This window comes from Aethalodelphis obliquidens, unplaced genomic scaffold, assembly GCF_003676395.1.
Source record: "Aethalodelphis obliquidens isolate GAN/ISIS:26980383/991018 unplaced genomic scaffold, ASM367639v1 scaffold11, whole genome shotgun sequence".
NCBI classification, from domain to species: Eukaryota; Metazoa; Chordata; class Mammalia; order Artiodactyla; family Delphinidae; genus Aethalodelphis; species Aethalodelphis obliquidens.
The window spans coordinates 14,361,501-14,375,428 of NW_020837955.1; the positions used below are offsets into that span (position 1 = coordinate 14,361,501).

The 13,928-nt window shown below is 40.3% G+C and overlaps 1 protein-coding gene and 1 long non-coding RNA gene across 3 annotated transcripts in view; one reads left to right on the top strand and one right to left on the bottom strand.

Annotated features, from left to right (window-relative positions):
- Positions 1-2,692, bottom strand: part of LOC113623243 (uncharacterized) — a 28,040-nt gene extending 25,348 nt beyond the window's left edge. The window contains exons 1-2 of the long non-coding RNA XR_003433837.1: positions 1,808-2,692; positions 955-1,013 (exon numbers count right to left, since the gene is read on the bottom strand). This is a non-coding gene — a long non-coding RNA (uncharacterized LOC113623243). The remainder of the gene's footprint in view (positions 1-954; positions 1,014-1,807) is intronic.
- Positions 2,693-4,281: 1,589 nt separating this feature from the next.
- Positions 4,282-13,928, top strand: part of ZNF518A (zinc finger protein 518A) — a 91,625-nt gene continuing 81,978 nt past the window's right edge. For both annotated transcript variants that reach the window (XM_027112144.1, XM_027112152.1), the window contains exon 1: positions 4,282-4,419. The gene's annotated coding sequence lies outside the window, so the exon portion shown is untranslated. The remainder of the gene's footprint in view (positions 4,420-13,928) is intronic.

Sequence of the window (13,928 nt, forward strand, 5' to 3'; positions counted from 1 at the left end):
CATTTACTACATGCTAGGCATTGTTCTAGCTATTGGGGATTCAGAGGTGAAAAAGACAGAAATGATTCTTACTTTTCCACTAGCAAGAAGCTTACGTTTTATCTTGAATCATTTACATTAAAAAATACATAAACCAGCATTAAAATGTTATTAAGTCACAGATGTCATAGAACTGAGGTTGAAAAGGAGCTCAGAGATCACCTATGGTCTGTCATCAATTCCAAGATGCACAGTATTTTACATTCTGACATCTCTGAAATCAGCCACATCTTACAGTGTGGTCAGACCAGGCAGCAATAGAGTTGTCACTGCTAGCATGTGTGCATCAAAACTTATGGAATGAGTGTCAGGGGCTTGGAAGAAAATCCAGCAGATAATGAATGGTGAAGGCACCCTTTTAAGGATTTTTGATGACTCAGGATTCAATAAAGTATAATAGTTCAAAGTGTTCATCTGTTACAGCAGAGGAAAATGAAATTCAGAGAGGTTAAATGACTTGCCCTAATTCACAAAGCAGAGTAGGCAGGACAAGAGTCCAGGTCTGAGTTCCAATCTCATTCTTCTTCTACCTAAGTCTTCAGTTAATGGAAGGAAAGCCTCTAGTACACGGCTCTAACTTTGGGACCAGGGGCAAAGATCTTAATCCCTCTTTGCCTCATTTCTCTATCTGTAAAATAGGAAGTTTAAGAGACCTAATTAATATGTTACTTTAAGTATTAAGTGAGATAATGCATGTATAGGACTTAACACAGAGATTAGCAAATGGTAAGTGCTCCAAAAAAGTTAACTATTTGAGATCAAACTTTACATTTGGTAGAAAATAAACTGATCATGAATTATCCCACAAATACAGATCACTATATGAAGCTCACATCTAGTCATTTGGTTAAAGTTTCAGAAAACTAAATAGACTGGTCAAACGTTTGAACTGATTAGTGTAATAAAAATGTCCACCTTAACAATGCTTTTGTCCAGGTCCATGTGGTACTGTGCCAAGACCCCAGCAGACCTATCTGCAAGAAACCATACAAAAAGTAAGAATCTCCCCCTCCACCCCTGACCATCAAATTACCAGTACTCTAATATGTACAAATGCACTTGTAAACACAACCTCAAAGAACACATAAACAAGGAAAAACATTTAAAATGTATAACAGAGCATTCATTTTTGGTTTCTTTAAAATACTACTACAACTGTATATATTAATACTAGTACAAGAACTACATGTTTGGAGCTTAAAATGCACCACAGGGAGACATGATTTGGCCAGAAGAGTGAGAGTAATAACTGTTATGATTTATATATTACTTTATATATTACAAAGCACTTTCTCATCCATTCTCAACTCAGTGCTTTGCACATAGTATGTAATTGTAAAAACAAATCCCAGGTGCTTTCTAATGTCATTTATTTTCCACTCAAACAACAGAATATTCAGAGAAGGGGTAAATGTTCACATTTCTTTTTTATTTTCTTCATTTTTAAGACTTCCTAGGTCAGCTCTTTTAATTTTGAGAGTTTAAGTGAAAATCCAAATTACAACACATTACATTACATTGAATCAACCTGCTTTAAATATTAGTTTCCATATTTTTGTTTCTATAAAAATAGTAATATTCTGTATGTCTTCACACATTATCAGCTCATTACCTATTTCAGACAAATAATGGTTTCAATTGAGATTTGGAATCCAACAGATATACAGTTAAGCATTTAGGAAGTAATTTTAACTTCTTAAAATTACTTAATAAGTAATTAAGCACTTAAAAAGTAATTTTAACTACTAGGAAATATTAATCAACTCACATTTGTTCCTGTTTCACCCGATGACAAAACCTATAGGGCACCCTGCAAGAGAACTAACTCAAATTAATATATCTAAACCTAGAATTACTGTTGCACTTTCAGAACCTTCTGGCAATTAAAGCCTTATCGTGAGGTACAGTTCTGGCATCTTCATGTTTCATCATAACTGCACAGCAGCAAAGCTCAGTAAAAGAATGCTTTTGGTAAAATCTCGTAAGCACTAACATGTTATCCAAATTTAAACCTTAAAAGAAAACCACCACATGACTCAACATGCAAACTTTCCCTATTCTAAAACTTACTAACATTATTAGTTTGCTTGTATTTGGGACAAAAAAAAAAACAAACCAATCACATACTGCATTATATCAATACATATCCTAGATGTTTTTGAAGATCAAAGTTGAGTAAAGCTGGGTCGGCAGGGAAGAGCTCTATGGCTTACTCAGAGCGCCCCTTGGTGAGAAGCATCTCAGCCTCTAGGGGCCAGGCTCCAGAGGGGGCGGTAGTTCGGGGCTGTACTCTAGGGCGCCCCCAGCCTGGCCGCCTCAGAGTCGCCAGCGCGCCCCACCTCTCTCTGTTCTACACTCCGGCCCACCCGCTCCTCCCCGGCCAGCCACCGCACTGCCCCCTCAGCTCCTAAGCAGCTGGAAAAGCCCGAAACAGAAACCCGGCACACAAAGAAGTGCTGGGTAGGAAGCGAGGCTCCACCCTGCCAAGAGGAGCGACCCCTCTAGAAAAACTTGGCGGCAAGTTAACAGGAATCGCGGAGGCGCAGTTTCTAGGACCCTTTGGGACACCCTGCCGCCCAGCGATCTCATCTTTTGTCCTTTGACAGGCCTCCTTGAAGCCCCAAACTCTGAGGGCTTCCCGAGCAACTCTTGACTCGACCTCCATTGCGGTCCATCACTGATAGCAGCCATGATAACTGTATCCGGGTGTGTCGGGAAGCCGCGCGTAGCTCTCCCGGAAGTGACGCTAGCGCGGAAGGATCGCGTTCGGCTGAGAGGGGCTGAGGTGAACAGACAGCCGAAAGCCGGAGCGGAAGGGAAGCTGTTCGTGGCGGGGAAAGGTCGGGGACTTTGTGACAATCAACTCCCTAGAATAGTTATCACGTGTCTGGCATTGTGCTTAACACCAGCATTGCCATACCACTTAATCCCTTCTTAAACAACAGTCCCAGGAGAAAGAAATTTTATCATTTCCATCTTATGTACGGGGAAGCTAAGGCTAAGAGAGGGCAAGTGATTTAAGATCATAGAGCTAGTATTTGGTGAAGCTGGTGTAACCCCGTCGTTTTCGCTGCGGAACCTGTGTTTGAAACCTCCTGCGTCGTGCTTTATTTAGAAAAGTTCAAACCCCTGGTGCTTGTTATCCTGGTGAGCCACTTCTGCAAGGGCTGTTTACCTTCAGCTCTGCATCCTGTTGCCCTAGAAGTGGGGCCGAGTCACAGCCCTTGTGCATTTTACGGTGGGCACAAGGCCGAGCGAGTGCCCGGGTCACCATCGCTATCCCGATGACCTGAGATTTCTCTTGGTCTCCTATCCCTTGACCCTGCACCGGCCCTCACAGTGCAGGTTAACTGAGGAAACTGGCACTGGCTATTCGGCTCGGGGAAACATTTAAACTCCTGTTAGGTACTTGTAAATTCGGGACTATTAAGACAACTGGAGGTCAGCATCATCAAATGCAGTCTCTGGTCTTAACAAAGGGCTTGACAAGTGTTATCTTGGACTTTCCACCAAGTCAATTATGTTTCTTCTGGTTTCTGTTTCTTTAGAATATGACTGAGAATCAATCCTTTGATCTTATGTCTACATAAACCCTCAAATAACAAAGTGTGAATAGCCACTAAGGTCATATTTTTGTAAAAACATTATGCATAGAAAAAAGCACTAACAAATACATCAAACTTAACAGTGATAGTACTTGAAGAGTGGCCACTGAATCCTTTCATTTCTTTTATATTCGTCTACTTTCTATTTTCCATATCTGCTATATCTTTTTAATATAGACAAATTGTCCACAGTAAAACCTTTTTAATTGCCTGACATTATAATGAAGGCAAAGATACGTTGTCACATTTTGACAGATTACAGTCCTTGGTGCAAGTCACATAGTGGAATCGTGTTTGCCTGGAAGAGCATTGAGGTTTTATCAGGGTATTATCAAAATACAGTTTGGGTGAACAAGCCTCACAGGAAAAATGAAACAAATGAGTAAAAATTGATGTTTTTCACGAACTGTTATATAAAAAATATACTATAATCAAAAGTTTTTCTTCTAAAGAAAAAAGAGAGGAAGATATTTTGGGTTCTTGAAATTCTAGGGAACAAGTATAGAAAGCTATTTTTATTCTGCCTTCTTTGGGGTACAGATTTAAGCAATTTATCTTTTTTCAGACTATGCAAAATAAAGACTTCATTCTCTATTCTCTCCCTATATGGTGGAAAGATAGAAGAGAGAAATGAGAAGAAATCAGGGGAAGAAGAAAAGGTGGAGGAATAAAGGAAGAATCTGATATTGGCGTTGAGGTTACTTTGGAATTCCAAGGTGGCATGTAGCAACCGTCTCATCCGAGTCCTGGCACAAGCCCAGTTGCCCATCCAAAGGTAGATTCACATATACAGTGTCTCCACTCACACACTCAGCACCCGCAATGATAACTGTGGCCAAAATTCACTTTGTACTTTTACAAATTAAACATATATTTTAACAAAACTGGGAGTCACTGAACAACGAGAAATATAAAGTCCCATCATTTTCCATGGTGCTCCCTCTTACCATACCATTCATTCATCTCATGATTAATGGCCTAAATGGATATTGAATTGGAAGTTTTGCCTGCAGTATTACAGTGCAACAACTATGAAACATCAAAATGAGGTGCTGACAGACGCATGTTTTTGAAGGAAATATCTTTGTGTTAGTCTGGTCCTATGAGAGGTGGTTGCTAAGATGAAATTAAATGTGCAGCAGTTTTATTAGAGGAAACACTTGTGAGAGAGAATGGGGAGGGAGCCAGGGGAGGCTGGGAGAGCTATCCAACTGTGATACAAGTCTGAAACTGAGTGTAGGAGAGAAGGAGGGAAGGTTGGTGGAAGTGTCCTAGACTTCTACACAGTCTGAGGAAGATTCAGCAAGGCTGTTGGGGATCTATAAGCCGAAATCACTGTCAGAGGAGTCCTCCTAGGGAAGAGCCTGCCTTATTATCTGTGCTGCACTCGGTCATTGGCTGGAGTAGCCCATTGGAAGCTTGGCTTTTGGTGCAAATGTGGCAGAATCTAGGACTTTTGGTCAATTTTGCTCCCTCTATTTGGTCACCACAATCCAAGAACTAGTTTTTCAATTATTGGAACTTTTCACCAGTTTCAGGCCTAAAAGCAGACTTTTGAATGAGATGATTTCATGAGGAGGAGTTTTGGAGAGAGCCATTGTTATGCTTTCCCATGCCCCTTCACGTCTGGTGAGTGAGGCTTCAATGGCACTACTCAGAGAGCTTGATATATGTCCCCTGGCTTTTGAGAAGTACGACAGTGTCTGACTCACATCTGGGAAATCCTAAGGGTAGGAGAAATGGGTCAGTAAGAAGTTTTGGCACAGGAGCAAAGGAGAGTTGCTATGTTGGGATCAGCTGTCCCTCCCACCAGGGAAAATGATGTTTGAGTATTTCTCATGCACCAGATGTGGGGCACATGAAGGAAAGAGAGAGCTTGCCTGGAGCCTTTTTGACTCTTTCCCAAGAGCCCTGCCTGGAAGGGAGATGGGGCACCAAAAGAGAGAATCTGTGTGGTGTGGCTTACTAGAAAATTCAGAGCTGTAAATGGAGCAGTAACTGGGGGAATAGAATACATCGCCCATCTAGGTTGACCAGCTTTTCCAAGTTTGCCTGGAACTCTCCCTGCTTTAGTATTAAAAATCTTGAGTCCCAGGAACCCCTCAGTCCCAGGCAATTCAGGATGATTGGTCATTCTACATGTCACAGAAGGAGTTGCAGTCAGAAGGCACCCTAGCAGGGAGCCTCCAAGAACCCAAAAAATTGCTCGTGAGAGTAAGAGTCAAGTTGAAATATCAAGCAGGTCCAGAGTATGTGAAGCCAGCTTATGACCAGGTCGGTGTTAAAGTGGTTTTTATCAGAGGACAATTGGAAAATGATGCTGAAGCAGGATCTTCTTCTCCACACTATCCTTTTGGAGTATGTGTTAGTCTGCTCGGGCTGCCGTAACCAAATACCACAGATTGGGTGGCTTAAACCACAAAAATTAATTTTCTCACAGTTCTGGAGGCCAGAAGTTCAAGATCAAGGTTCTGGCTAATCCGTTTCTGGTGAGAACTCTCTTCCTGGCTTGCAGATGTTCGCCTTCTTGCTGAATCCTCACAGGGGCTTTCCTCACTCTGTGTGTGTGTGTGTGTGTGTGTGTGTGTGTGTGTGTGTGTGTGAGAGAGAGAGAGAGAGGAGAGAGAGAGAGGTACGTCTCTGGTGTCTCTTCTTATAAGGACACTAATCCTATCAGATCAGGGCCCTACTCTTATGACCTTATTTAACCTTAATGACTTCCTCAGAGGCCTCATCTCCAAATACAACTACACTGGGGGTTGGAGCTTCAACATATAAACTTTAGGGGGACAGAAACATTTATTTCATAACAGAGTATGACTTGGAACACAGAGATACCTTTTTTAGTGGGGAGCATAAGAATATTAGGTCTGTCCCATGCCTCACACCCTTATGGAGAAGATATGCTATAGTGTATCTGTATCTTTTTGTGAACAACAGTAAACATTATATTTGGAGATCATTTATGACTCTTTTAGAGCTCTTCAGACATTATTTTAATCTTATCAAGGTAAAGATGGACCCACCCAGAGGACTGTTTTCTTCTGTCCTACAGAGCAGAGGAAGACACAAGCTAATGCTAACACTACCTGACCCATAGAGAAACCCACAACGGACTGTGTAGACAGTGATCAGGACTTGGACTAAACAGAGATTTAGCAAACATTGGGACTGTTCTGTATGGTGCTGCTTGTATGTATGAAATTTGACATTTAAAAAAATGTTACGTGAGAGAGAGAGAGAGAGAGAGAGAGAGAGAGAGAGAGAGAGAAGAGGAGAGAATTGGATGTCTATGTTCATAGAATTGAATGTTGGATAGCATCCACTTGAACCCCTCCAGGAAGCCTAGCTGTTTTTGTTTAATTCCTTAAGGGCTTTAGTAGTTGGAACTAGGTTCAGCTGTGAGCACAGAGTAACAGAAGGCTCTAAAATGAAAGTTATTTAAACATGACATACATTTATTTTTTTCTTTCAAGAAATCTGGATGAAATCGGTCTGGGATTAGTATGGTGATTCATGGGGTGAGGTTCCTGCTATCTTGTTGCCTACTATGTGTGGCTTTCATTTTCTAAATTCATTTCAGTGTCCAAGATGGCCACTAGAGCTCTGGCCATTGCAGTGAACAGGGAGGATGAAGCATTCGAAAAGCATAACTCTTCCACTTAGGGCAATTCCCAAAAGTTGTACCCAAGCTTCTGCAAAAGAGGCTGGGAAAACGTAGGGTTTTTTGTTTTGTTTTTTTTTAATAAGCCAGTGACTAGCTAAAAAATTGGGGATTCTATCACTCTAGAACAGAGGTGCAGCAAACTATGGTCCACAGGTCAGCCGCCTGTTTTGTTTTCTTGGTTTTTTTTTTTTTGGCTGCACCGCGCAGCATGTGGGATCTTAGTTCCCTGACCAGGGATCGAACCCGTGCCCCCTGCAGTGGAAGCACGAAGTCTTAAACACTGGACTGCCAGGGAGGTCCCAGCCACCTGTTTTTATAAATACAATTTTACTGGAATACAGCCCTGCCCATTTTACCTATTGTCTATGGCTACATATTTGTAAATAGCTTTATTAACATATACTTCACATGCCATACAATTCACTCATTTAAACTGTACGATTCAAAGGCTTTTATTATATTCACAGAATCATGCGTCTAAATCAATTTAGACCACAATTTAGAATATTTACATTACCTTGACAAGGAGCCCCATACCCCTTAGCTGTTGTCCTTGAATCTCCTGTTTCCTCTTCCCCCCAAGACCTAAGCAACCGATAATCTACTTTCTGTCTCTATAGATTTGTCTATTCCAGACTTTTCATATGAATGGAATCATACAATATGTTGTCCTTTACAACTGGCTTCTTTCACTTTGCATAATGTTTTCAGGGTTCATCCAAGTTGTAGCATGTATTAATACTTCATTTCTTTTTGTGGCCAAATAATATTCCATTGTAGGGATATGCTACATATTGTTTATCCATTCATCAGTTAATGGAAATTTGGATTGTTTCCACCTTTTGGCTACTGTGAATAGATCATCTATAAACATTCATCTACAAGTTTTTGTGTTGTATGTTTTCATTTCTCTTGGGTACATATCAAGGAGTGAAATTGCAGAGTAGTATGGTAACCGTTATGTTTAACCATTTGAGGAACGGCTAGATTACTTTCCAAAGTGGTTATACCACTTTACATTCCCATCAGCAGTGTATGAAGGTTTTGATTTCTCCACAGCCTTGTCATGCTTATCATCTCTTTTATTATAGTCATCCTAGTAGTTGTGTAAAGATATCTCACTGTGGCTTTGTTTTGCATTTCCCTAATAGCTAAAGATGTTAGCATCTTTTTATGAGCTTATTGGCCATTTGTATATTTTCTTTGGAGAAAAGTCTATACAGATCCTTCTTCCATTTTTCAGTTGGGTTATTTGTATTTTGTTATTGAATTGTAATAGTTCTTTATATATTATAGATATAAATCTCTTATCAGAAATATAATTTTCAAATATTTTCTTCCATTCTGCTGGGTTTTTTTGTTTGTTTTGCGTTATGCAGGCCTCTCACTGTTGTGGCCTCTCCCGTTGCGGAGCACAGGCTCCGGACGCACAGCCTCAGCGGCCATGGCTCACGGGCCCAGCCGCTCCGCGGCATGTGGGATCTTCCTGGACCGGGGCACGAACCCGTGCCCCCTGCATCGGTAGGCGGACTCTCAACCACTTCGCCACCAGGGAAGCCCCTGCTGGTTGTTTTTTTTACTTTCTTTTTGGTACCCTTTGGATCACAAAAGTTTGTAATTTTGATGATGATCAGTTTATCTACCTTTCCTTTTGTTGCTTGTGCTTTTGGTGCTGTCTGTGCCTCCTTTTGTGCTACAATACCAGAGTTGAGAGTAGTTGTGACAGAGATCTGTAGAGTCCTATGGCCACATAGCAATCCTAAAATATTCCGTATTTGGTCCTTTAAGAAAAATTTGCCAACTCCTGCTCTAGAAATAGAGGGGAATGGATATATTGGGCAACTGCTCATAGTCCCTGTTGTGAGGAATGTATTTTGACTGTGGGAAACCTTTTCTAAAGCATCCTAGTATAGTAATGTGCTAAATATTTCAAGTACCTCTTTTTATCTTCTAATAAAAAACCCTATTTTGCTTCATAGCTGTTGAAAGGGTGCCAAACACTACAAACATTGTAGATCTTCTACAGCTTCACTCTTCTGCCAGAACTTTTAACCTCCTGTTTTAGTATTGATAGAATTATTCTCTTTGCCATGATAACAGCAGAGAGATGAATGAACTGATAAGTTAATTAGTACCAAAGTGGCATATTATCATTTCTGCTCACATGAGCACAACACCTGTTGAGCCCAAGCTCAAGGTTAAGAGGATCACATTGAATATTGGGAATGACTCCTGGGCTTATTGTAGTCCATTCCTGCCGTTTCTAGAACTAGGACTGATTAGAGAGATGTTTGGATCTGAGCACAGACCTAACACACAGACCTACAGTTTTAAAGAAGCAAGCCAATAAGCAAAGAGAAAAACAAAGATCAGCAACAAAGAGAGAAGACCCTATTGTTATTGCAACTGTCCCCAGGGTTGGCTCTATACCTCCACCATCTGAGATTTGCTTATGTGAGCAAATATGTCCTTCTTTTCATTTACTAGTTTGCTTTGGATTTCTGATATTTGCAACCAAAAGAGCTTCAATTAATACAGAATGTGAAACTGCTAAAGCAGTTGTGCAGTCATGGTATTATTCATGCTAACAAGAGGTGGTTTTATAAATAAGCATCTGCAAAATACAATAAGCTGTTTAATATCAATTGTTATAAAAGTAAATAGCAACTACCAATATCCATTTTCTCCTTTTCCTCCTGGGCACACAGCCAGACTATATTTCCCAACTTGACTTGTTTCTAGATGAGTTCATAAGTCACCAGTGGAATGTGGGAAGAAGTAATGTGTGTCATTTTTAGGTTGTGATGATTAAGAGTAGGTATTGGCTTCTTTATTTTCCCTCCTTTTCTTTTTCTGAAGTCCAGATGTGGAGAATTTGGAGGACTCTGAGCCCCTTGGTGGAGGTGGAGTCCCTAGATATAGGAAACCTAGGTCCCTGAGTGTCTGCATGGAACAGAGCCCCCTCCCTGTGTCTGTTAACCCACATTGGACTGGTACTAGTTCCCAGTTTGTGAAAGGGTTCTCAGCAATGCTTAGAGATGAGATGTTACCTACAGTCTGCGTGGACATAAAGACATGGATGATCTAGATAATAGTCAATTACCCTGATGACAATGTAAAAGTTTTCACAGTGGATGTCCATCACTGGAATCTTGCATCATTTACATTGTTCTAAATGTATTCTTTGAGGTAAGAGAACTCAGAGTACCAATCTGAATGCCGCATATGTGGTTCTTTACAAACCATCTCCCTTACTGCTTCCTCTTCTGCCTAGAACAAACAGATAAGTATACAGGCTCTATGGATAGTTCTATGAAATCTTTGATGATAAGTCTTTGATGATAGTTCTATGAAGTCTTTGATGAAGCTGAAGGGGTCAGCTTTCTCTATTGCTTAGCTATAATCGCCAGCTCTAGATTTGGGTAGCAGAAGTGTAGCAGTGACATAGAATGAAGCTGACATGCAAACAGTAACTGAGATAAGAGATTGATGGAAAAAATCTGAGAATTTTTATTTTTTTCAATTTATTTTATTGAAGTATAGTTGATTTACAATGTTTTTTTAAAATTTATTTATTTATTTTTGGCTGCGTTGGGTCTTTGTGGCTGCGCGTGGGCTTTCTCTAGTTGCAGCGAGTGGGGGCTACTCTCTGTTGCGGTGCGCAGGCTTCTCATTGCGGTGGCTTATCTTGTTGCAGAGCACGGGCTCTAGGGATGCAGGCTTCAGTAGTTGTGGCTTGTGGGCTCTAGAGCACAGGCTCAGTAGTTGTGGCGCATGGGCTTAGTTGCTCCGCGGCATGTGGGATCTTCCTGGACCAGGGCTCGAACCCGTGTCCCCTGCATTGACAGGCGGATTCTTAACCACTGCACCACCAGGGAAGCCCTGATATACAATGTTGTGTTAACTTCTACTGTATAGCCAAGTGACTCAGTTATACATACATACATATATATATATACATTCTTTTTCATATTCTTTTCCATTATGGTTTATCACAGGATATTGAATATAGTTCCCTGCGCTACACAGTGGGACCTTGTTGTTTATCCATTCTACATATAATAGTTTGCATCTGCTCATCCCAAACTTCCAATCCATCCCTCCCTCATCCTCCCTCCCCCTTGGCAACCAGCCACAAGTCTGTTCTGTACGTCTGTGAGTCTGTTTCTATTTCATAGATAAGTTCATTTATGTCATATTTTAGATTCCACATATAAGTGATATCATATGGTATTTGTCTTCCTCTTTCTGACATACTTCCTTTAGTATGATTATCTGTAGGTCCATCCATGTTGCTGCAAATGGCATTATTTCATTCTCTTTTCTGGCTGAGTAGTATTCCATTGTATATATGTACCACATCTACTTTATCCATTCTTCTGTCAATGGATGCTTAGGTTGTTTCCATGTCTTGGCTATTGTGAATAGTGCTGCAATGAACATCGAGGTGCATGTACCTTTTTGAATTAGAGTTTTCTCTGAATATATGCCCAGAAGTGGGATTGCAGGATCATATGGCAACTCTGGAACCTCCATACTGTTCTCCATAGTGGCTCCAATTTACATTCCCCCCAACAGTGTAGGAGGGTTCCCTTTTCTCCACATCTTCTCCAGCATTTGTTATTTGTAGACTTTTTGATGGTGGCCGTTCTGACTGGTGTGAGGTGGTACCTCATTGTAGTTTTAATTTGCATTTCAGGTCTGAGAATTTTTATATCTCTGATTCTGAGAGTTTCTGAGACCCAGTAACATTCCTGCCCTTTCAGTAGTTGTATGTTTAACTCTTCCTTTCATTACAAAGGATATCACACCTTAGTATTTTTCCAATAAATTCATCTTTTTCAAGCTAGTTCATTTGTTTGAAACTAAAAGTGCATACATGATCGTTGCCAAAAATAAAAAGCAACTATTATGCAAAAAGTGGGGGATTTCTCTTTCCATCTCAGTATTCCCATTATACTGAGTTAACTACTATTAACATATTTGCTTAATATCTTCCTGTATTTTTTTCTAGGCATGTTACACATATGAAATCATATCACCTTAGGAGTACTTTCATTTACATTTCACTGTTTCACTCAGCAATCTGTCGTGGAATTCTTTCTAGATTAAGATATATACAATATACTTCATGTTTTTAATAGGTATATAATATACTGTTATATGGTTGTGCCCCCAGTTTATTTAATTTCCTGATAATGGATATTCAAAGGCTGTTCACAATTACATGCTATTACAAAACAAAGATATAAAATTCTTTCATTCATTTATTAATTCAGCAAAAATTTTGGTGCCCATACTAACTGCCAGGCACTTTTCTAGGCATGGTAATTTCTGGAGTTTCTGTTCGTGGGAGGGGAAGAAATAAACAAGAAAACAACTAAATGTGAGCTAAATAATTTCACCTAGTGATAAGTTTTGTGAAGACAATGAAACATGGAGATTTGAAAGAGTGAAGAGTGTGTGTACAGAACTTCTTGAGATTGGGGGATGTGGGCAGTGTTTCCACAGCTGACCTTTGACCTAAATCCAGAGTGATACATAGGAAGCAGCCCTGTGAGACCACAGCAGATGGAACACCAAGAGCAAAGATCCTAAGGCAGTAACATCTTGGCAGTTTAGAGGAAAAGAAATGAGGCCAATGTATCAGTTACAGTTCTCAGTGACAACCAGTAGAAACTAATGTAACAGTTTAAGGGGAAAAGGAATTTACTGAAAAATACTTGGCAGCTCACAGAATCTTTGGAATTACCAGAGAACCTATCTTAGAGATTGACTCAGCAAGACAAACTCCCCCAAATCCTACCACAGAACTGGTCTAGCGGGGGCGTCACTGCTGTGACTGCTGGTTATAGACTCTGTGGCTTGCACCAATGACAATATTGCTACTGCTGGCTCTGAAATTTCAATGTACCTGCCACCATTCCCACCCAACCCCCAGCCACCGCCCTTATTTGCAGCACCAGTTTCTAATTTAAAGCCAGTATAAGTTACTCGCTCATGTAGATCCTAAATATGTATCTTTGCACATTCGTGCTGTTATTTCTATAGACTAAAGTTCTAGAGGAACTGTTGGGTTTAAAGGGAAGCACATCATGGACATATATACACTACCAAATGTAAAATAGATTGCTAGTGGGAAGCATCCGCATAGCACAGGGAGATCAGCTCGGTGCTTTGTGACCACCTAGAGGGGTAGGATAGGGAGGGTGGGAGGGAGGCGCAAGAGGGAGGAAATATAGGGATATATCTATATGTATAGTTGATTCACTTAGTTATAAAGCAGAAAATAACACACCACTGTAAAGCAAGTATAATCCAATAAAGATATTTAAAAAAATAAAAATAAAAAAATAAAAGGAAGCACATCTAAATTTTTGACAGGTACTGCTAAATCACTCCTCCCTAAAATGTTGTAGTGATTTATACTCCTACAAACAGTTTATAAGTATGCCAATTTCCTCAAAGCCTTATAAATTCTAGATCTGTGTTTTACAGTAGTTTTGTAAATCTGGACTCACCTTGCTTGATTCTGGCCCCATGACTTAGTAATTGTGTGTCATTGGGAAAATTAGTCCATTCTCTGGGTTTCATTTACCTTGTAGTTATGATATGGA